The sequence below is a fragment of the Lontra canadensis genome, unplaced genomic scaffold, assembly GCF_010015895.1.
Source record: "Lontra canadensis isolate GAN:19392208 unplaced genomic scaffold, GSC_riverotter_1.0 scaffold37, whole genome shotgun sequence".
NCBI classification, from domain to species: Eukaryota; Metazoa; Chordata; class Mammalia; order Carnivora; family Mustelidae; genus Lontra; species Lontra canadensis.
Genome location: NW_022631031.1, coordinates 11,223,519 through 11,248,904, shown reverse-complemented (window position 1 = coordinate 11,248,904; position 25,386 = coordinate 11,223,519). Strand labels below are relative to the sequence as shown.

At 34.2% G+C, this 25,386-nt stretch overlaps 1 long non-coding RNA gene across 1 annotated transcript; it reads right to left on the bottom strand.

Moving 5' to 3' along the window:
- Nucleotides 1-168: 168 nt before the first annotated feature.
- On the bottom strand, nt 169-24,254 carry LOC116874556. Its single transcript, XR_004384022.1, has 4 exons — nt 24,162-24,254; nt 24,031-24,081; nt 21,983-22,133; nt 169-205 (listed from the first exon to the last, which is right to left on the bottom strand). It is a non-coding gene; the product is annotated as an uncharacterized LOC116874556 (long non-coding RNA).
- Between the last annotated feature and the right edge of the window lie 1,132 nt (nt 24,255-25,386).

Here is a 25,386-nt window from a genome sequence, read left to right as displayed (position 1 = left end):
ATGTGAAAGAAAAACTTACCATCTTATGATAAAATTTGTTGTAGCTGGAGGTGCCTGGGTGGCTCAGTCGTTAAGCATCTGTCTTGGGCTTAGGTCATGATCCCAGGGTCCTGGGATCAATCTGGCATCAAGCTTCATGCTCAGCGGGAAGCCTCCTTCTTCTTCTCCCACTCACCCTGCTTGTATTCCCTCTCTCACTGTCTCTCTTTCTGTCAAATAAATAAATAAAATCTTTTTTAAAAAACTTTGTTGTAGCTGATTCTTTGATCTCATAAGCATGTATTAACTTCCTAAATTTGGGACTGAATCCTGCCATTAGAAAATGTTCCTTGAAATATTGCACTGAAAATCGTCTTTTATCCTTTAACATAAACACTGTATATGTTATTAAAAGATCAATAAAAATGCTGGTATTGCCAAAAAATTATTTTCCTAGTAGTGGAATTCAGGAAAATACAACTTTTATTTTATTATACTTCTACAAAAAGTTTTTTTCCACAAAGACTTTCATCAGGGGTGCCTGGGTGGCTTAGTCATTGGGTGTGTGCCTTTGGCTCAGGTCATGATTCCAGGGTCCTGGGATTGAGCCCTGCATAGGGCTCCTTGCTCTGCAGGGAGCCTGCTTCTCCCTCCCCCACTCTCCCTGCCTGTGTTCTCTCTCTTGCTATGTCTCTCTCTGTCAAATAAATAAATATCTTAAAAAAATAAAAAGACTTTCATCAATGTTAACTCTGAAGAGAAACATTTGTAGTTGTCTTATTGCTTAATGGTGACAGACTTGCACTTTTTCAACTGCTTCTATTATGGAAAATGGGGCACACTTTACCATGTTGTGGTAGTAAAAGAAAAAAAGAAAAAATATCCTCATAAACACTGGGCTTTAACTAGCTCAGTTAATGGGTTTCAGGCATTCTAAACAGTAGCAATTAAAAAATAACTTTAAATTTTATACATTTCTTCCAGTAGGATGAAAATCTAAGATATGTTAAACTTGATTTTATTATTTCGGCAAATACAGAGTTAGATTACTCCCTGTCAAATCAGAAATCAACTTCTGACAGCGAAAAAAATGCTAATTAAGAAAAACAGTAGGCATTTTTTATTAAGTATATTTATTTCTTTCCTGAGAACTTTGGCTATACAAGCTCTACACACAGTTTCCGCAGTGATCATCAGTGCTTTCTAACAATGCCAAGGCAGTGCTCTGTCCAATTAGTGGAACACAGGGACCAGTCAGATGCTGATGCATTTCATAAAAGAGGTGGTGGCAAGAAGCAAATGCAATTAGGGAATATTATCTCTGTCCTGTGTGCTTTACAAAACAGTATCTTCTCGTGACTCCTCTATCTCGTCCTTGCTAACATCTTAACATGTGTAAATTTTATAAGTTCTAATAAGAGAAAACTGAAAATGCCCAGGGAAAAGGTAAAAGCACTTCAACATAGAAAGGTCTCCCTGGGGATGCCTAGGTGGCTCAATTTGTTAAGCATCTGCCTTCAGCTCAGGTCATGATCCCAGGGTCCTGGGATGGAGTCCCACATCAGGCTCTGCCTGCTGCTCCCCCTATGCTCCCTCACTTGCTCTCTCCCTGAAAAATAAATAAAATCTTTAAAAAAAAAAAAAAAAGTCTTCCTATTCCAGGTACAAAAGATCTAGAGTTGCCAGGGAATATCTGGCAATATAACTCCCGAAATAACTATATGAACATAGATAGCTGTATGAACATATGAACAAAGAACAAAATTTGCCCACGTTCTCACTGGCCAAGCTATAAGTAATTTTTATAATTATTCCTTAAGATTATAGTAGAGGGGCTCCTGGGTGGCTCAGTGGGTTAAAACCTCTGCCTTTGGCTCAGGTCATGATCCCAGGGTCCTGGGATCAAGCCCCGCATTGGGCTCTCTGCTCAGTGGGGAGCCTGCTTCCTCCTCTTCTCTCTCTCTCTCTGCCTCCCTGCCTACTTGTGATCTCTGTCTGTCAAATAAATAAGTAAAATCTTAAAAAAAAAAAAAAAAGATTATAGTAGATAAAAAGTTTCAGTTATACCCTAAAAATCTTTAACACTTGTTCACCTTTCTTGTTTATAGCCTTCCTTGTCCCAGGTAAGAGCCAACAATAGCAGTAACAGATATCCTATCTTAAGAGGTCAGAACTAAAAGTGCGTTGAATACAGAAAGAAAGGAAAAACCATATGGTTCTTATATATTCACAAAGTAAATGAGAATCAAAGGAAAATTCTTTCCCAAAAGCTGGCAACAAATAGTTGCTCCTATTAATAAATTCAAGAAGAACTTCGAAGTAATCAGCAGCCATTGCTTCTGACACAACCAATAGCTTTGTAACTATTGGTTTACTTTATTTTAGAGTAACTTACACTAGAATTTAAAATGCAATTGTTCACAAATTGTAAACATTTTGTACAGTAGTGTTTGGCATCTCTCTATAAATAAAATGTTTTCCTAAGCCCAATATCACTCTTTTTATATTGAATAAATAGTGAAATTACTGTGGAATATCTGGTAAACGTGATAGGAAACCTCAGATGTCACAATTTGCTGTGTAAGATTTAATGTGGCCAACAGAGTTAACCTTCATCAGGAGCAATATTGGTGGGTTGACCCATGGGGTGAGACCATCATGTTCACTAAGGAAAACATGAGTGAGGATCAAAGACCAGTCAAACACAGACTCTATGCACAAATTCCAGTAGCAAGAAATGGCCAAAGTCAGCTCTTGTTATTGAAGAAAATAACCCTATAAGAACAAGTGGGAATCCTATCTTAAGTTTTAATGGAAGAATATTATTTAAACTATCATGAAATGTGAATCCTTAATATCTGTTCATTGTACTGGGTACATAAGATTTTACTTTGTAAAAGACTTGACAGATTTTTCAGAAAAAAATTGTTCTTTATGGCATTTTGTGGTAAAGCAGATAAAAGTGAGATCAACATTTCTTTGAAAAAATAAAGTAACAAATGTATGGAGAGTAAGTTATAATTTATTTTAAAAATGAGCTGAGTCAAAAGAACATGAAAATTAAAGAGAAAGAAGAATGAGGGACTTTCCTGGTCTGCAATTGTGACCTTTCTTCTGGTGTCAGAAAATGGTTATATAATTAATTTTATCCCTATGGATTTTACAAACATAACAGAATCTTCAGGCTTCCGTAATCTTTGATTATTGCCTCTTAGCCCCAACAACACCAACTCTCTCACACACATGTATTTTTTATTACTGCCTTCAGAAGGAAGGGTTTCATTTATATAATTACTGTTGTAGGTTTTTAGACTATTGACCCCAGTGCATCATATTTCACTATTTTCTTACCATGTTTAGTTCCCTCCCACACTGACCTGGGCTTGGTCATGTGACTTGCTTTTGCCCAGTAACATATCAAGAGCTGGAAAGTACTTGTACATCAAGCTTGTCCTTATGGAAACCTGCCATGTGAGGAAGCCCAGCCAACCTAATGGAGATACGGGGCCAAGCTGACAGCCAGCACCAATGACCAGACATGTGAAAGCAACCAGCCCCAGTCAAGGAACCAGATGATGGCAATCCCATGAGTGACCCCAGGTGAAGGCAACATAGATCTATCCAGTGGATCCCAGCCCAAATTGCTGATTCACAAATTGTGAGCAGATCAAATGCTTGCTGTTTTAAACCGCCAAGCTGGGTTCATTGCATAGCAATAGCTACAACTGTTTTCACTGTTAGATTATCTTCCTGCTTTATACTATATTTTCCCTCAAATATTCCCAGATTCTAGAAAATAAATAATAACTGATACAGCCTTAACACTGTTCCTCTCTCCTCTGTCTCTCTGTACACAGACACACAGACACACACACACACACACAATTTACACAGTTGACTCCTCAATAATGTGGGAGTTAGGAGTATCAACTCCTTGCACAGTTGAAAATCCATTTATAAATTTTGACTCTAAAAAACTTAATAAATAGTGTTGAACAAATGTCTTATGAATAATACAGAGTCAGTTAACATATATTTTGTATATTATATATATAACATACTGGATTCTTACAATAAAGTAAGCAAGAGAAAAGAAAATGTGAAGAAAACCATAAGAGAAGGGGCACCTGGGTGGCAGTCAGTTGAGCGTCCAACTCTTGGTTTCTGCTCAGGTCATGATCTCAGGGTCCTAGGATCGAGTCCCACACCATGGCCAGCATGGAGTCAGCTTGGGATTCTCTCTCTCCTCTCCCTTGGTTGCCCCACCCCCCCAAAATAAATAAATCTTTAAAAATGTTTTAAAAAATGATAAGAGAAAATGTATTGATAGTACTATACCAAATTGAAAAAGATAATATATAAGTGGACCTGCACAGTTCAAACCCATGTTATTCAAAGACCAGCTGAGAGTGTGTATGTGTGTATATGTGCATGCACATTTGAAAAATAATTTTATTTAATAAATCAATTTTTACTTTATTACAAAAAATTTTTTCAGTTACCTTAAGAAGTAATGCAGAATTATACTAAGTTTATAAATCTGAAGGCTCTTAAAAATGTTTTGTTCCTTGGATTCAAGTCTTAGTGTGCTTTATGTGGTTATTTATCTAATATGATTACTAATATGATTCCAGAAAATTGATATTTCATATTAAAATTTAAGCTTGAAGAGTCTTGTGACATTTTACCTGAGAAAAATAATACATTAATCCACTTTCAGCCAGAAAGCTCATGGTTTCCTTTATTTTCTAAATTGCCTATCAGTGAAGGAGACAATGTAGAATATAAGACTGCCATGATTAGGAGGAAGGCAGTACAGAAAAAGCCCCCAAAACCTAGGCATTGTCCAATCACCTCCCTATGCTTCAGTGGGAAATTATGTAGAACTTGAAGACAGGGAAAGGAGACAGATACAATATAATCATGATTAGGATAGTGACTCCTTAATTTTGTTTAAATTTGAATTGCAGAGGATTCTGGGGAAATGATAGTAGCTTCTGAGAAGTTTTTTAGCTCTGAATAGCCTATCCCTTCCCTAAAGACACAGGCTAAAAAAGGGGGGAAAAAAAGGCATCTTACAGCAAAACCACAAATTCACAGACAACATCTATGATAAGGTACAAACATGAGCTGCAACATACAACCAGGTAGGGACAAATTAGTAAGAGCAAAAAGACCTACATATGGGATCTAAAAGTATGTGGAAAGAACTTGAAAGAAGATAAAGGTGATTTTGTCTTTTAAGAGAGCCAGAGATTCCTAGGAGGGGCATCACAAACTCACAGAGAACACCAGCAGAAAGTAGGAGTGGACATTGCAGAGTCCAATTTGCAAATGAGTGCAAGATGTTCTGAGGATGCTGAAGTGGTCCAGGGCTTATGAAACCTTGATACGTACTGAACCAAAGCACCATTCTAGAAGAAATCCCCAGGTTCAACAGGACAGAAAAAAAGGAGAACCTGACAAATGAAAATTAGAGGAATGAGGAGGGAGATTTTAGAATTTTTAAAGTCATTTTTTTATTCATGTCATGAAAATAATAAAAGATAGTGAGAACTGGGGTTGTGAAGCTAAAAACTATATTCTGACTTATGCTTCTCTCCTAAAATGAAAATTTATTTCATTTAAAAATGAGGAAGAGAAAAGTACTCCAGTCAAATCCTACAGAAAGTTAGTAGGGCAGAAAAAGGGAAATAAGGATAAGAAAGTCCCAGTAGACCCTGAAAGCATGACAGAAAGATACACTCATAAAACAAATAAAATTGGTTTCCTAATGCTTTTTAAAAAGTAAAGAAAAAATTCTAAAAGTGATAGAAACTGACTTTTAGAAACAAAAAGATAATTACAAAAACTCAGAAATGAAGTGATTAGAGAAGACAGAGATTTGAAAAAGTGAGAGAACTCAAAAAGTAATTTGAAAAAAATCATTTCTTGAATGAAGATCAAACTAGAAAGAACACAAGTTTGAATAAACACAACAGATAATGTCTCCTTGGAGAAATGACTGATTTCAGATCCAGTAAGGAAATGAACAAGGTGTTCCTGTTACATTTTGTCATACCAGAGAGTTGGGAAGACTATCAAAGAATACCTTGGATGTGTCAAAAGGACTCGGGAGCCAATATGGTCCATGGACCTAACACAGCACAGTCTGTGCCCTGATGATTATAATGACATTAATAAGAATGACAACAAGGGAATAAAGTACCTAACTGATCATCCTTGGAAAATACTCTGGAGTCTTTTTTTTCTTTTTTTGGTAAAATTGGTCAATAAAAGAAATATTTATTCTGCCTTTTCTAATTAAACCGTGACCCAGAGCAACCAAAGAGCTGAAATAAATATTCCAGCTAATAAATGAGGAATAATAATATAATTAGTAGACTATCACTACTTGGTACCTATAATAATTAATGAGTCTAGGCATTGACAACTGATGGTCACAACATCGCAATAAGACAAGCAGATGCTTTATAACTCATTTTGGAATTAACCAACATCACCTATGAAGTAGACTTGCCAAAAAATCAACCTGAATTTTTTCAATCCTCTGGATTTATCTACAAATTCACAGTAAATACATGAGTCAAAAGAACATGATAAATGTATAAATGCAAAGAAGATGCAATTGGCATAATGCAGACTGTTGGGAACCCCACGGGATGAATGCTTTGGATTCAATGGCAAATGAATAATTTCAAGAAAATATGAATTTTTAACCTATACTTTAAAAGAAATTGTAGCTGGATCATTAATCAAAGAAATAATGGTTATTAAAATTAAAAAATACACTTACAGGACAATCAAAGAAATGTGAACTGACTGGCTATTTGTTAATCTTAAGGAATTATTGTTATTTTGGGATGTGTGATGATGAAACTATAGTTGGGCTTAAAAGGGACAGTTCTTACATTTTAGAAAGAGACACATTAAAATTTTTTTTGAGAAGGGCGCCTGGGTGGCTCAGTGGGTTAAGCCGCTGCCTTCGGCTCAGGTCATGATCTCAGGGTCCTGGGATCAAGTCCCGCATCGGGCTCCCTGCTCAGCAGGGAGTCTGCTTCCCTCTCTCTCTCTCTGCCTGCTTCTCTGTCTACTTGTGATCTCTCTCTGTCAAATAAATAAATAAAATCTTTAAAAAAAAAAAAGGAAAATCTGTAATTTGCTTCAAATTTGCTGGCAATTATGATGATGGGAATAGGGGAGGCATAGAGAAAATAGCCAGCAGGTGATATTTGAGGAGATTAATTGATGAAGGCTTCCACTTGTTCCTTTGTGTCTGTGTAGATGTATGAAATTTTCTGTAGTAAATTTTTTATAAATGCAGTTGGATTGAAATTTGTTCTTCTGAGCTCTCAGAGGGGAGAAAGCTATTCTTAAGTCAGGAGGCTTCTTCTCTGGCCAAGAATTCTAATCATAATTCTGCCCTACCTGTCCAAGTCCAGAACTCTGGCACCCAAATTATTCTGAGGACTTTGGTGATAAAATCTACAAGAATTAAAAAAAAAACAAAAACAAAAACAAAAATACAAAACAAAACAAAAAACACCTCTTCATTCTTATGTAGAAGACAACAAGGCCAGATAACCAGCCAGAGTAAAGGCTGTTCCCAGGTCTAGGACAGATAATAGAACATCAGTATTTGACCAAAAAAATTGTATATTCTTCCAAAAACCAGTTGTTACTATAATGTATACTTTGCAGCAAAATTTCTTTTCTGCATTTTCAGTATTAAAGTAAATCAACTATTTAGGTAGCACTTGAACTATCATATAATCAAAGTCTAGAAATCATTTAGGCTGAAATAACATTAAATCTGTCTTGGCCATTGTAGTACATTTTCCAGTCTTGCTTGCTTTGTCTATATTGACATGAAAAGTTGTGAGGGGAACTGCAAATCATTAATGCAATTTGAAGCAGTTTGTTTTACCTTGCTTCCTCCATACTCAACTCACTTTCAGGAACCTCTGCTCTCAGACTCATTTATTTATTTAATACCTCAGATTATTGTAGATGTCACATCTTTCCAAATAAACCACAGGCTTCTTTAAAGGCAGCAACCAGTATTATAAACACTGAATTCACTTTTTGTCTCTCCATCCTCAACACCAGTGCTTTCAAAATCTGTATTACTTAGTACGTGTTTGACCATAAAAAATTATAGAAACAGCTCAATTCTAACTAAATAATAATAATCGTTCTACTACTAATACTGTTACTACTAAAATACATGAAATAGAGTATAAGTAGGAGAATGAAGATAGAACTGCAAGTTCCATTCTACGAAGCAAATTATCCCATTGGCCAACATATTGATTGTAAACAGGTACTTGTGAACTGGTCACTATTTAAATTCATAATTAAGCGAAGGGTCATAATGATCTTTTTTTACCAAAAAAAAAGAATATTTCTTATACCTAGGAATTTTTAGCTCAACTAACCTGTAGTTTTAATGGAAATAGATGAGATATAAAGTATTCATTCATATTCATAAATAATCCCTCCCCTATTTTTTTCATATGAAACAATCAAGTAGAACTATTATAATTTGTCAAGAATTCACCAATATCTCCTTTTATTTTCCACAGTTTGGTATCAATACAAAATCAAGACATTTTGCAGAATTTAGCAATTTCAAAATCCCTCATCAATGTTACTTCCCTAGGACAAAATAAGATCGAAATTAGAAAACCACTGGCTAATGCTGAGAAATGATCTCTCATGATTCACTTAAAAGGAATTAGCATTGAGACTACACCAGAATGGTATTTGAATTCCAAAATAAACCACAGCTTATCTTCTCTCTTTAAAACCATCAGAAATGAATCTGCAACCTGACCTTTGAAATTCTGCAAAGAGACAATAGTTAGATATTTTGCCTCTTTCAACTTCCCTAGCCCTTTCTCCAGTTTCAGATAAGTACAATAGATACAAAGGCGTGGTTAAAAGGGCAATTTCATCTACTGTTGCAGTCAAGTTACTCACAGAATAAACAAGTTGATTCATATAATTGTTAGTTTCTTCAAGGGCTTTGTTTAGAGGGGTCTCAGCTTAAAGCAAGCAGCCCTGTCAGCCGATGGAAATAACTCTGTGGAAATCGAATTGCATATATATGAAAATGTGTCTATGAAAACTTTTATTCAATCTCAGATTCAGAATTTTACCATATAAAATTATATAGAAAAATATATTCAGGAAAAAAAGGAGGCAAGAAAATTTCATAATACCCCATGGCTCTTCACCCCCAGCTCCTTATTTTCTCCCACTTGATCAGAAAATGATATTCTGTAGGAAAGATTTGTTTAATTAGTGGATCAAATATTTAAGTGTGCTAAGAGTCTATTTATGAAAATTCTCGAAATATAGTTGCCTTTCCATCACCGTCTAAAAGATAGGACATGCACAGCTTTATTTTTTTCTTAAGACTTTTATGAATACTAATTATTATACTTTATTATTATATTATGAATACTATTAGTATTGTAATATTATAATACTAATTATTATAAATATATATCACAACCAAAGCTTGTTTTTAGGAGGCCTTTGAGATATTCCAAGCTATTTATTCTCATACTAAATGGCAGTTCTTTCTCCTGCAGTTTCTGCTTGTAATTTTCCTGCTACAGTTATATCCTACTGAGGCTGCTGCATGTCATTGTTTGATTTGAGGTTCTGAAGGTGAGATTGTATATTCTTCCTTCTATAGACTAATAAGATGGTATATTTATGATAATACATTTATATTTATTATGATACATTTATAATTATGATGACCACCTGCCTTCAGATGCCTGTTTTTCCATTTATTCTCACTTCATATCTATGATAAGATGTCTAAAATAAACTCTTTCCTAGTGATGTATGAACTTAATTATTTGATTTATTTGACTCATATTCAAACCAACTACTCCCAAAATATGGCCTTTCTGCCTATGGGATGTTGTCTAATCTATAGCCAGTATCTACTGTTACCACTGGGAATTTTTCTCCATTATAACAGCACCCAGATTTTGTCTGTTGTATATCTGTATATATTATATGAACATTATTCAGTCTTTAAAAAAAAGAAATCCTGGGGCGCCTGGGTGGCTCAGTGGTTAAAGCCTCTGCCTTCGGCTCAAGTCATGATCTCAGGGTCCTGGGATGGAGTCCCACATCGGGCTCTCTGCTCAGCAGGGAGCCTGCCTCCTCCTGTCTCTCTCTGCCTGCCTCTCTGACTACTTGTGATCTGTCTGTTAAATAAATTAAAAAAAAAAAAATCTTAAAAAAAAAAAAAAGAAATCCTGCCACTTGTGACAACATAAATGAAAATTACAGGCATTATGCTAAGTGAAGTAAAATCAGACAGAGAAAGACAAATTCCGTATGGCCTCACTTATCTGTGGAATTTCGTATAAGCTGAACTCAAACAGAAGAATAGTGGTTGCCAGTGGCTAGGGGTGGAGGAGATGAGATACTGGTCAGAAGGTACAAATGTCTACTTACAAAAGGACTAAGCTCTGGGGACATAATACACAGCATGGTGACTTCAGTTAACAATATTGTATAGCTGAAAGTTGCTAAGAGAGTAGATCTTAAATGTTCCCCCCATACACACACACAAAGCAATTATGTGAGGTGCTGGATTTGTTAACTAGCCTTATTGTGGTGATCATTTTGCAATACAGGCTTGTATCAAATCATCACATTGCACACTTTAAACTTGCACAGTGTTATATGTCAATTGCATTTCTATAAAGCTGGAGGGGAAAGGAGTCAACTGGAGCTGGAGGAGGCTGGTGAAGAACAACCACTGCCCTGAGCAGTACCAAGGTGGGAGAGGAACTATGGGCCTCTGCCAGTACGGCTAGGCAGGCTCCACTACCATCTGCTGGGAGATGGTGGGGGCAGCACAGCTGTGAGGCTTGTTGTTCATTCTAGGTAGCCTCAGGCAGCTTTTCAAAGTTAGATGTTGAAAACCAATAAATGAAATTATAAGAAAGAACAGCATAAATGCCTTTACTCTACTTATGGTCCTCTTGGCAAATTTTTCCATCGAAATGCTGCTCTCTGCAGTCTCAAATCAGGAAAATTAATACAGAACAGAAGTTTCCAAACTTTTCATCATAAATCCCTCTACTAAGAGAAAAGTTGAAATTTTATGACCCTTAGTAAATAAAACATCTTTTTGATTTTAAATATTTATCAAGAGAACCTCAAACAGTTACCTACTATGTGCCCAGGAAAAATAAAAACAAGATACAGACTTTAAACATAGACTTTGTCCCAGTATTATTCTTCTTTTTGACTTCACTTAAAGAGTTTTTGGTGTCTGTGTAAGAGAATAAGCAGACGATGTCAGAATGCAGGCTATCTCCTTCCACATTTTGTGACTACAAGGTTAGAACTAGAATTGCTCAGTAACTTTGTACTCTGATTTAAGGGAATATGAATGACCTACTTAACCTAATGTATCTGTTATACGGAAGCCAGAGGTGCCCTGTAATTGGCTCAAGATACCGTATATTTCTTTAAACGATAAAAGAAGTTTCTATTTAACAAACAAGTACAGATTTTCACCAACGTACCTACCCTACTACATAGCTCAGAGGAAAACTCTGAGGGAAAGAAAAACTGTATGGGCAAAATTTCAAGGTTCCATTCCCTGTGCAAGGTATATTGATGGACTTGTAAAACTTACAGAGGCAGCTAGGGACCCTGGGCATTTAGTAAATATATCAGTAAAGGATGGTGGAAAATAAGACTTTTCCCCGGCCAGAGGATAAATAAAGTAGATGAAGTTTGTCTTGTATGTTATTTTCTCATATGTTCTCATATCCCAGTACTCTTTCCAGGATATCCAAGGTGTCTTTTGTATCCTCTATAGACCTATACATACATGCGATACACAAACAGGCACACACATATACATGTACACATAGAGAGACAGGGTCCCCAGTCTGTTCTGTTGAAATTCAGCCATACTAACTAAGAAAGCTATATAACCCTGTATTTTACAGACTTTGAAAATACTTACATTTTAATAGTAAACACTTACCATCTCAAAACCCCTTCTGAAAAAGGAAGCGATTTCTAATACAAGAGGTTGACAGTTGACAGAGAAAACGTGGGGAAAACACAGAGGTGTCTGACCCCTTCCTACCCACCATCTTCTGCACTCTTGTGGAAAATTCATCAACACACAGGCTGCAATCCCTTCTGCAAAGTCAAAATCAAGCTTTAATAACATCACAATTTCATACAGAGTTCTGTAACTTATATTAGGCACTCGGTATGTATTTTATTTGTTGACGGGGGGAAGATACGAAGGAGGATATCATCTGAAACTATAGTGTACAACATTTAAGTCAATATAGATATAAATATTTAAATTTAAGGTAAATTTAAATTATAATTTAAAAATATTTCATAGAGTTTTATTTAAAAAAAATTTCTCTTGGAAAGTCCAACTTTTTTTTTCTTTTTACGTTCAGTTAGCCAACATATAGTCCATCATCAGTTTTTGATGTAGTAGTCAACAATTCATCAGTTGCCTGTAACACCCAATGCTCATCATATCATGTCCCCTCCTTAATACTCATCACCTGGTTACCTCATGCCTCCCTCCCTCTCCCTTCTGTAACCTTCAGTTTGTTTCCATGGTTTGCCTCCCTCTCTCATTTCTTCCCATTCGGTTTCCCCTTCCTTCCTCTATGGTCCTCCACACTATCCTTTATGTTCCATTAATTTAACTCTGTACTTTCAAAAAAGGCATTTGGTCCAAATGAAGAAAATCTTTAATTATTGTTCTTTAATTACAAAGCAAGGATTCATATTCTCTTTTCATGAAATACTATTATTTGACAATAAAAGAATAAATATTTCATGTTTTTAAACTAATGATCAAATTATTGACCTCCTTAGTCAGTTTCAACAAATTTGAACGTTTTCCATTTTCTATTCTTTAGCTTGTACCTAAGGAATTGAACACCTTCCTCAAAAATAAGGCTATCAGATAGGCAGTTCACAGAGCCTACCACCAGAGGGCAATAAAGAAGTTGAATCTTGAAGCTGTGTAGTGAAATAGTGGGGGTTTAAATAAAAGCAACATTTCACAGTATGCTTTTCTGAACAATGTTATATATATATATATATATATAATAACTTAATGGACTATATGTACATGCATTCTGAAAAGTCAGCAGCATACTTCACTGGTCAATTTCTATGACAAGGGGACTGTAATTTGAGTATAGAAAACAGTATACTTATATCTTAAAATTCTACCCCTACAGAATGTATTCACCACTGAAAAATTGTAGGAATAATAACTTTCTGTGACTTAATGACCAGGCTACCATTATCAAGAGTAAAATTTATTTTCCAATAATGCTCGAATGCACAGGAAGAATGCATATCTAGGAGAATGGATAAACTCAGAGTGACATATGAAAATAAATAATACTTAAAGTGGGAAAGGTATGAGATCTAGAAGGAAGAATTTTCTCTGTACTAGTGTGGATATGTGCATAGCTTCTAAGAAACATAAAAACCACTTCTAGGAAATACTTTTAGCTAGGAGAGGATTAACATGGATGAGGGAGAAAAGAAAGCTGGCTTTTAAAATACACTTTTATTTACCTATCCACTTGTCTATTTGCTTGTTTGTTTGTTTGTCTTTATGTTTGCAATATGGGGAAACATTGGATTTAAGACCAGTATCCCAATAGAACAAAGAAACTGAGGACTATACTGGAGCCAGCCAACGTTTGACTATCTTGTAATAATACTGTGAAATACAGCCAAATCATTTGAACTATAAGCATTCTCTCTAAAAATAATCTTAAGACATCAACTTTAATTTAGATGGTAAGAAAGTAGCACAAAATATATAGTGCTACTTGTTATGCTTTCTTTAGAGAAAGAATACAGATTCGGGATCAAATAAAAAGTGTCAGCAAGCCTCATAGATATAAAATATTCTGATTCCTATTATTATGACATGCCTCTACAAGAGGGAAGCTGGATGACAATTTTCCCAGGTTTCATAGTCTATGCATAACTGTTAGAAAAGAAACATCTCCAGGAAAACATAGTGTTAATGGATTCTTTCTTGGGTGTTCTCCAATATAACTACAAGGAGTTCCTCTTTTCTTCACCAGTACATATGGAGAGATGGAGGCAGGTGTGACTTGGAGGACTGATTGAAATAGAGCAAGGTGATCAATACTTTGTTTTTTAAAAATAAAAACTTCTATTTAAATAGTCTTCCCATCAAATAACGCTTAATACAAGTTCTTAAGCCTGGTGTAACAAATATTTTGACGTTTAAAAATTGGTCATGATTGAGTTAATTCATGTGGTTTTATTTCTGCCAAAATTTGATTGGTATAATTTTATATGAATATACTTTCAACTATGAATTACAGTTCTATGGGTACAATAACTGCATTTACTAAGAGTCCAATAGAATTTAATTGGATATATCACTGACTAAAAGAATATATATAAGAAGAACAAGACAGTTTTAAATTATATTAAATCATAACAATTTTTACAGTTAGAAGTACATTTAATATGAAATTTTTGAATTACATAAAAACCATGATTTGTAATTATTTATGTATTTTTGAGGGCTTATATATTATTAATGATAAATGTAAAAAATCTTTGAAGAAATTTTAGGATTCCAGGTTATTTTTGCTAGTAATTATAGGAAAATAGTGTTTTCATCACAGATGTCTCCTTTATAATGCAAATAAGTCATGATAACTTTATTGCTTAAATGTTTGCTAGAACATTTGCTAGATCTTTTAAAGAGGAAACAGCCAGTATTTTCCTTCCTATTCCTGCTATTTTCTTCTTTCAGATGTTTAACCTTAATTAACAGAAACTCCTGGAAGGGGACCAAGTCAGGGAACAATGAATCACAATGACACACAGAAATGTACAAACTGAGGACCGGACAGGAGGGTGACTATTTTGGTCTCATATAAAGCCTAATTTTTCAGACTCCAAAGCATAACTCCAAGAGATTCATTTTTCTGTCAAATGGGCATTTATTTACACAGAGTCTCATCAATTCTGAGTTAAACACAAGATACAATGCCCCCTCCTTGTGCTTAGACCCTGTGGGAAGCAAAATCCAGTATCAATAAACCAAGAGTCCACATGATGGTAGTGGAGATGCAGTCCTAGAAGTTTTCCCTGAGAGTAAGAGATTTGAGAAACAGGCCTGCCTCCTCCCTTGATGGGGCAGGGGGAGCAATTCAGTAAACAGGGTCCTGCTCAAAGAGTCACAACACAAGTCAGATCCTGCAGCCCTCTCCTTAATGGGTTATCAGGGTATACATACACCTAGATACTTATCTGGGGACTGACCTCCCAATAAAAATATGACCCACCAATTCTTTTAAACTATATTCCTAAGATGAATCACACAATCAGAAACACAAACACAATTTAAACATAGTTTCTGACCACAAAGATATTTTTAGAAAAAATAATTTCTTGTTATTTGAAATAACCTAATATACTTAACACTGCTAATCTTTATTTCATCTTCCATATTTAAATATTATCCATTAATTTCTAGTGAGATTTTCATTTGCCAAATTTTTGTACATTTTTATAAAAACTTTTCCTTTGCCTAGACTTGATAATGGTGATGTTGGTTGGTTTGCTTAGCTTTCTGTGTACCTATAATTAAAATATTCCCTGCCTCTGTAATAATATTGTAAAACTGTTCCCAATATGGTCAAGCAAGAGGCAAAGTTTTTTGAAATATTTTTTGCAAAAATTCACTCAATTATTTTATAATTAAGTAGGTCTCAATTCCACATTTATACGCAATTGATAGTTTGCCTAGAATGAAATTTTAGATTGAAAATTCTTTTCTTGGGGTGCCTGGGTGGCTCAGTGGGTTAAAGCTTCTGCCTTTGGCTCAGGTCATGATCCCAGAGTCCTGGGATCGAGCCCTGCATCAGGCTCTCTGCTTAGCGGGAAACCTGCTTCCTCCTTCTCTCTCTCTCTCTGCCTGCCTCTCTGCCTACTTGTGATCTCTGTCAAATAAATAAATAAATAATAATTTAAAAAAAAAAAGAAAATTATTTTCTTCAGAATTTTGAAGGAAATGTTTACTTTCTTTTGTTTCCAGTAGTGCTACTGAGAAGTCCAATACCATTCTCACTATTGATACTTTTATAGATGATACTCTCTTCCTTCTTTCCCCAACAGTCCACATTCTTTTAGGACATTCCATTTATCCCCAAAGTTCTGACATTCCACAATAATATCCAAGGATATAGTGTTTTTTAACTCATTGTACTTAGTTTCATTGGATTCATTGTATCTGGAAATCCACATATTATATTTCTGCAACATTGTCTTGTATTCTTTCTTTGACAATTTCTTCCTAGCTTTTTTCTGTTTTTCCTTTCTGGAACTGGTATCAGCTGGACGTGTGCCTCTGAGACTGGTGCTCTAGTTTACTTTTTTTTTTTTTTTTCTATTTCCATCTTTCTTTTGTTGTTGTTCTATTTTCTGGAATATTTTCTGTTATATCTTCTAAGCCTCTTAATAATGTTTTAATTAATATCATGTCATGATATTTTCAAAGATATCTCTCTTGTTGCTTTGAAACACAGCCTTAGACTCATATGGCTTGTTAAAGTTTTTCAGACAATATTAATTCAGTATTTAAAATTTCTTAATTTTTAATTATTCTTTGCCTATTTTTATTTTGTTTTCCCTTTGTTTGTATCCATTATATTAGATGCTTTCTGCAAATATCTTTTAAACTTGATCATCTACCCATTTTTAAGAATAAGGTATTAAAAAGCTTACTGGAAAATCTGTGAACATAAATAGACATTTTTATTACTTGTCCATAGCTGGGCTGCAGAGTCATGAACAGGTGGGGACAGGGACATTTCGTTGTGCTTAAACCAAATCAGTGGGTCCTTTCTCCTTGTACATTAAATTTCCCCACAGAGGAATTCCATTCACCTGCATAAAGAACATAAACCCAGTAACCTATATTTGGGAAAATAAACAGTGAGTTCATTATGCTGACTTTAACTCAAACTCTCTGTTTTTAATTAATTATCTCACTTCTATTTTCAGTCTGGTAGTATTCCAGAACCCAGTCTTTCTAACTGAACCTCTCCATGGAAAACTCCATGCTTCTGCAGGAATAGGAGAAGAAGAGTCATGCTATTGTTTGTTTGGGGATGGGAAATTTGGAGGTGGGTATATCTACTCCTTACCCAAATTTTCAAATAATCTCCAATTTTTCAAGTCCACTATGTACATATATTTTAAGGTACTTCCAATTCCTAAACCTTACCAAGGTTTTAGTTTTCAGCTAAATTTCTTAATGGCTTCTTGCTTGAGGAGTTTTTGCAGAGTGGAGAAAATCTAAATTTAAATCACATTAATCCATCCATCTCCCATCTCCCAAAATTTTATTTATCATCTCTTATAATCTCCTAACCAATAATCCTTGCCTTTCTGGGCCTGTACCATTTATATTAATGTTACCTTCCCATAGTTATTAACCCAAGGATTTATTCACTGAATTATAGGACTTGTATAATTAGCAAAAGTGAAGATCGCTTTCTGTCAGTATTTTCTTCCATTTCATAAGTCTATTGCAAGAATCTTGAAAAGCATTATACCATACCTGGAGTTTGAAAATATTTATGGATAAAATATTTCCAAAATAAGTTTAAAAATTAAGATGGTAGACACAAATACCTTGGATTCTGATTATGGCTCTAAATTACATTGCAAAATTTTAATCACTCAGTGCCCTAAGCTTCTTTCCTGTAAACCGGAGATAACAACAGTATCTAAATCATGTGGTTATAGTGAGAACTAAATAATGTGTAAAATACTCAGAAGAATGGAACAGTTTCACAAAGCATTCCAGTGTACTATTGTTCTTCCTGAGCTCTCCCAGACTTAAAATTTCCCTCCATTTTTGTACTTAACTATTTAGATCTCTTTCTCTTACTCTTCTGCTTTTTAAGAGTATCTAGGACCAATCAAGTGTTACTATGTTGTGTTTTCATTTTAATTCATCTCAAAGGATTTCTCATCCTCCTTATTATTTCTTCTTTCTTCCATAAGTTATTCAGGAATATATTGTTTGATTTCCACATATTTATGAGTTTCACAAATTTCTTTTTGTTAATGATTTCTAATTTCATTCCATTGTTGCCTGAGAGCATACTCTATATCATTTACATCCTTCTAAATTCATTATAATCCATGTTATGTCCTAGCATATGGTCTATCCTGGATAATGTTTCATGTACACTTGAAAGGAATGTAAGTTCTGATGCTGTTAGGTGAAATGTTCCATAGACATCTCTTAGTTCTAGTTGGTTAATATTGTTGTTCAAGTCTTCTATTTTCTGTTCATTTTCTGTCTAGCTATTCAGTTATTAAAAGTAGGGTATTCGAGTATTCAAATATTATAATAGAGCTATTTTTCCTTTCAGTTGTGCCCAATTTTGCCTCAGGTATTTTGAGTTTCTGTTGTTAGGTACATATATATTTATAATTATTATATATTATTGAGGAATTACCATTTTTTAAAAAGATTTATTTATTTATTTTAGAGAGAGACGGAGAGAGAGAGTGTGAGCAGAAGGAGGAGAGTGAATCTTCAAACAGACTCCCCATTGGGTGCAGAGGCTGACACAGGGCTTAATTTCAAGATTCTGAGATCATGACCTGAGCCAAAATCAAGAGTCAGCCCCTTAACTCATGAGCCACTCGGATGCTCCTGGAATAACCATTTTATTATTATAATATCTATTTGTCTCTAGTAAAAATTTTTATCTTAAGATGTATTTTTCTGGGGCACCTGGGTGGCTCGGTCAGTTAAGCGTCTGACTTTGGCTCAGGTAATGATCTCAGGGTTCTGGGATCCAGCTACACATCCTGCTTCATGCTCAGCAGGGTGTCCGCTTCTCCCTCCTCTGCCCCTCCCCCTGCTTGTGCACTCTCTCTCTCTCTCTCTCTCTCACAAATAAATAAAATCTTCAAAAAACATACTTTTTGATATTTGCTTAGCAGGCCAGTTTGGTTTGGTTACTATTTTTCCGGTATATCTGTTTCAATCCTTTTATATTTTACCTATACATGTTATATAGATAAAAGTGTATCACTTTGTTAGAGAGCATATGTTTGGATCTTTTTTTTTTTAATTTACCCTGCAAATTTCTACCTTTAGATGGCATGCTTAATCTTTTTATATTAAATATAATTATATTTAATTTTGTAATTTTATATTAAATATAATTCATGTGGGATTTTTTTGTCTGGCATTTGCAAATTTATTTTGCATATGTCATGTCTTTTTCTAATTGCTCTACCTCTATTACCAACTTGGTTTTGCTGTTGTTGCTATTAAACAGATATTTTCTAGTGTTCTATTTCAATTCCCTTATTTTTTTACTATATGTTTGAGCTATATATTCTTTTTTTAAAGATTTTATTTTTTTGAGAGAGTGAATGAGAGAGAGAGAGAAGAGAACAGGAGCAGAAGGAGAAGACTTCCCTGCTGAGTAGGGAGTCTGATGTGGGGCTCTATCCCAGGACACTGGCATCATGACCTGAGCCAAAGGCAGACACTTAACCAACTGAGCCCTTGAGGAAGGAAGCACCCCTTGAGTTATTATATTGTTAATGCTTGCCCTAAGGAACATAACTAACATCTTAACTTATAAGTAACTAGCTCTGATTGATACCAACTTAATTTCAATAGTATATAAAATTTTGCTCCTATGTAGCTCCATTCCATTCCCCTCCTAGAGCCTAGCATCATCACCCTGTTTCTGTGGAAACTTGTGTGGAACTCTTGAGCTTCTAAACACCTCAAAGAGACATTTAATAAGATCAAAGGTTCTGGAGGGAGGATGCATTTCCTTGCCACAATTTTAATTTTACTATATGACTAGATAATGCATGCTTTTTGTACAAAATTCAAAAGTAACAGTGGTGAATGTAATTCTCTTATACACTTTTCCTTCAGCCACCCATTTCCCCCTCCCGGAAGCAATCATTTTTTTTTTTCAGGGGTAGTTTAGTCAGACATGGGCCATACAGAGGATAATTCCTCTTATTAAGGTAATTTTGTGCTTTATTTTTCTGAATTGCACTCTGCAGGAATCTGAATTCTTTTTCTAAGATGAGCCTTAAGAGATAAGTCAGCTTCAGTATAACCTTTATTGTCTCCTTATTCCATCTCACCCAAATAATAGCATCTTTGAATTTTATCAATAAAAGTGAGATTCATTGGCTTCAACTGTGCTGATCTACTCACTCAGGAGAAAGAATGATATGGTTATAAGGTTCTAAACTGTATGGATCTACACATTTACGAACATGTTGAAATCCTGGCTAAGTCATCTCTCTATGTTTATAGCACGCAAACATGCTGTTCTCTGCTGTTAATATCATTTTAGGAATTCCCTTCACATCTCTCCTTGATTAAATCTCTTGTTTTCTGTGTCCCACATTTTCCTCATTTTTAGTTTGTTATCTCATGTTTATGGAGCACATAGTACAATTTCTTCATAAGAATCAGCATGTAGAAAATATGTTTTTTGAGATATTGCACATCTCCAAGTCTTTATTCTAGTGTCTGCTGAATTAATACTATAGAATTCTAGATTAGATTTAATTTTCCTTCAGAATATGGAACAAAAGAATCTACCCACCTCCTGGCATTGCTCTTGAGAATTCTGAAGCAATTCTGATTTTTACTAATATATGTATATGTGTGTGTCTTTTTATCTTTCTTTTTGTGAGCAATTAGAACTGTGTATTGGTTCGTAAGTGCTGTTCTTACTTTCACAGTAATATGCTTAGTTTAATCCATTATGATGGGTGCTCAGTAGGTCCTTTTTGTAAAGAAATTTATGTTCTTATTTTGGGAAATCTGCTTGCATCATTCTTCCTTCTTTTTCTGCTCTGACCTTCTCTAACTCATACTATTTGGATATTGCATCTCTTTAATGCGCTTTCCAATTTTCTCTCCTCTTTTTCATACATTTGGTTTTTTGTTCTATTTCTCATAGATTTTCCATATTTATCTTCCAGACCTTCTATTTCTTTCTGTTTCTTCTCTAGTGTGTTCATGATGTTTTTATGAAGAAGCTAAAGAGTTGAAATAGGACTATCTGGAAGTATTAACATATATGACAAAGGGCTAGGAAGTATAATACACATTCATCTTTGTTTCTTTAAATTCCATGAGAAGTGCTTAGTACATAACAGACTCTCAATAATTTTGTCATGGAAGAAAGAAAGAAAGAAAGAAAGAAAGAAAGAAAGAAAGAAAGCAAGCTAGATTCTAGTCCCAACATATATGTCTTTCCTATGTTGTCATCCTCATAGTATGACCTCTAATGGTCTCCATTTCTAGCTAGAAATTTAAGACCACATTTTCTCTCTGCCACTGACAACTCTAAAATTAGTTGCTTCTACTAATTCTACTTTTTAATACCATCCCCTGATGATGAATATCATTATATAATACACAAACACAAATTTTAGTTAACTGAAATTTTTAAATTATCTCAAATATAAAACTTACTATACAGGCTAAGTAAAAGAATTGAACTCTCTAGTACTTGAAATCCACTAAAAATCCATCCCAATTTATTATGTTTTTGCTAGACCTTAACTATTTAATTCTAGTAAACAAACCAGGACTGCAATTTGGTAAACTGATTTCTTCCTTGAATAAATTTCAAAATTCTTTCTTGTATTATGTATCATACAGTGATCCAGCCACCCATATTGGTTCGTTAAAATGTGAAATAGTTTCATACAATTCTACTGATTAAGCAGGGGTCATGTGAAGAATTTTCTTGTGAAGTGGAACAGTGCAAAAGGTTTATATATCTTGGTAGTGATTACAGGGAAGCTATCAAGCTTTATCACACAGGCAATTCATATTTTAAAAAATAGTTTCAAAGTAAATCTTTCAAATTCTAGGCATCTATACCTTTAAATCAGTCGGACAACAGCCAGATCTTTTAAAACCTTGGACTCTGTTTGTCAATCCACTAGCTTAAAAAGCATGCTTTTCATTCCTCTTTTTAAATAAAAGCAGCCTTGTCTGCACTGATTTCATCATCTCCATTGAAAATGTTTATCTGCCAAATGAAAAAGAAGAGTACAAATTAGAAACACTGATACATCTTCTGACATTATTCATTTAGAAGCTAGTTCTCAAGTTGTCATTACATTTACCACATAAAAATTAGAAATGATTTGTTTGGAGACCTACGGCTATTTCTAGACCCAAGATGTTTGGACAACTGTAGATAAAGTTTCATTATCAGACTGAACTAAATATGCTATAATTATATATAAATCAGGATGATTTTTGTTCCATTAACTTAAGTTATTAATCTACTCAGGCCAAGCAGCAGGATACCATCATTCTCCAAAATTATACAAGTGTATTTCCCAGCCAAAAATGTAAAAAGTGATGTTTGAAAATTAAGGTCAAGGATTGGTTGGACAATACTCATGTTTCTATGATCTGATTGTTTCCATCTTTCTTCTGGTCTGTGAAATTCAGCCTACTTTCACAAAACCTGTGTTTCCTTATGTTTCATTTGTATTCATCACACTTGAAATTATTAGTTAAATGTCTATTTTTTCCAATAAACTTTGGGCCAGGGCCCTCTGCTGTCTTATTCTGTATGTCTAATAATACCATATTAGGTATCAATATTTGTTTAATGAATTAGCTAATGATAAATGAATGCAGAAAAAGAAACCTAATTTATTAGACTTAGAATTGATTTAGGTAGGGAATGGAAGTTGGAAAGTTCGAATGACCCTGTATTTTCCAAAAATTTTACATGATAATAGTTTTTTAAAACTTTAGTATGCAAAATGTTATATACATGGAGTTAACAAATAGTAAAAAAAGAATGATGGCATAAGTAGTTGAAAATGTTGATTTTTTAGTTACCTAAGTCCTAGGGAAAGTAGGAAACCAAAAGCAATTCATAATTCTGTACTTAAATATTTAAGAAATAGGATTTAAGGATTCATTAGCGTACTGAATTATTATGATTTCTAGACCAATTAGCACCATAATTGATTTAAATAACATACGAGATGCAGACCTCTAAGAATATTTACCATGTTAATCAAACAAAGAATTACACTGAAATATGAGAAAATTTGCCTTTCTAGCATATCAAAATCTTATACTTGGGCAAAGATGACATTTTTAAGAACTTACTTTTCAATATAGAAAATTCTTGCTGATTTTGCATTTTATGTTCTTATTAAAGCAATTTTCTAATGTTTTCTTTTCATATGTTAAGATATTTTGTTTATAAAAGAATATGTAATGTTTCCCTGTAGGGCTACAAACATGACTAGAATGCTACATAGCAGTGCTTCGGATATAATCTAAAAAAAATGTCCTTATGTGCAACAGCAGAGACCAATGATTCATGAAATTACTCAATGTTGGGTATATTCCTTCTTATAGAACTAATAGTTTACACAAGACATTTTCCTTCCAACTTTGAATACAAATATAAATTCTACTCAGTATGTCAGCATTTACATTAAAATGAATTTCCTACTCATGGGAAAAGCTTTAATTAAGTGTATTTAGAAGTTTGGAAATCAGCAGCACATCATGGTGAACAATTTAAATGTGATTTTGCCTACTTGGGCTGGAATAAAACAAGTAACAGAAGAGAAAGAAAGAAAAAAAAATGGGCAAGAGATCTTTCTTTTGCCTATTAACAAAACCATTACTTTTTCTGCATCTATACCAATACACTCAACTTCCCTTCTCCTGAACAGAAGGAATGCCCATTTCCTACCATAGCCTGTTGTTCCATTTGTGCTCAGGATCCCATCACAGCTCACCGCTCAAGACTCTACTTTTGAAACTATCCCCATTTATCCTACATCAACTTTTTCTTCTTTAAACTTGATTTTTCTCCAAAATACATAAGTATGCCTTAATATCTTTCATTTTATTTTTTAAATATATATTTAATATAAATTAAATACTTTATTTTAAAATCTCTGTTACTAAACTGTCCATGTGTCTTCTAACAGTCACTGTCAGATACATGAAAATGATATCACTATCTCCTAAGAGGAAATTTTTCTTCTGTAACCAAGGTAGGAACTTCTATTACCTTGTATCATGTCTCATTGTTAATTCGTTTATTTTACCAATCATAATATGAATCTTCTTTATTTTGTTCACTTGATAATTTAGTCTTTTTCCTCTAAGTAGCATATAGGCTCTTTGAGGCAGATTCCTTAACTCTTGCTCATCACTGTATCTTGAGCTCCTAGAAGTGATCAGAACATAGTCGTTATTTAATGTGTATTTACTGAATGAATAAAAGACCTATTCAAGTCTCTTTGGAAAAATTAAGTTTCAACCCTAAGTAATGATGCAAAAGAGACAAAATGTCTTATTGCCACTTGCATTTCTCTATCTTTCCTCCCTTCTGTCTTCCAGATATCTAGTACCCTTTTACTTCTTCACTGTAATATTATCTCTAGTATTTTGCCCTCTAGACAGTCCTCATTGTCCAAAATAATAACCATTTCAAAAAATCACTCAATTCATTTAGCTCATGTATCTTTAGATGAGCAGTAAGACAAGCCCAGTTATTTAATTTAATTAATTCATGTCAAGGCAAAAAAAATAAGATTTGTATTTTTTTCCCTACCAGCTTTCTCAAGTGCATATTAGATTGTTCAAAGGAGCAATCATATTGTAACTCTTGTTGGCAAGAAATCAGACTCTGTGTGATTCTCCAAACATCTTTACTAATTCCTAAGGAGATCTGTGTAACTGTTTCCCAATTTTAACCATTTCTTTTACTATCATGTAATTAGCCCTGGGCATAAATACCTATTTTCTAAAACTACTTTCATCATTTTTATCCTTCCAAACCTATTTATCCTGCTTTTCTTATCTCTATTAATGGGAATATCATCTACCTTTATCATATATGACCATCATCATATGATTTTATTGCTCAAGGCACAAAAAGATTATCACCTTCTCTCACCTCTTACATAGTGACCAAATATTCTCAACCCTATCTGAAATATAACATGAAATCCATAAATTCATCTTATTTACATCCCTATTTTTTCCATCTTCATTGAGGACCTTGTGGTGTGCCTCTAGGGTAAACCTTCTTCCACACATCTCCTTTTCCACACAGCTAGTATGATCTTGCTAGAATGCAAACTTTCCAGACCATTTCCACTTACAACAGGAAAATAATACCTTCAGGATCTAGTATATGTTTTCCTTCTCAAACTACTCTCAACTTTTCCACATGGAGCACATGATAATTACAAGTAAAACCAGCATTTAGAGACCTGGTTTACGGCGAC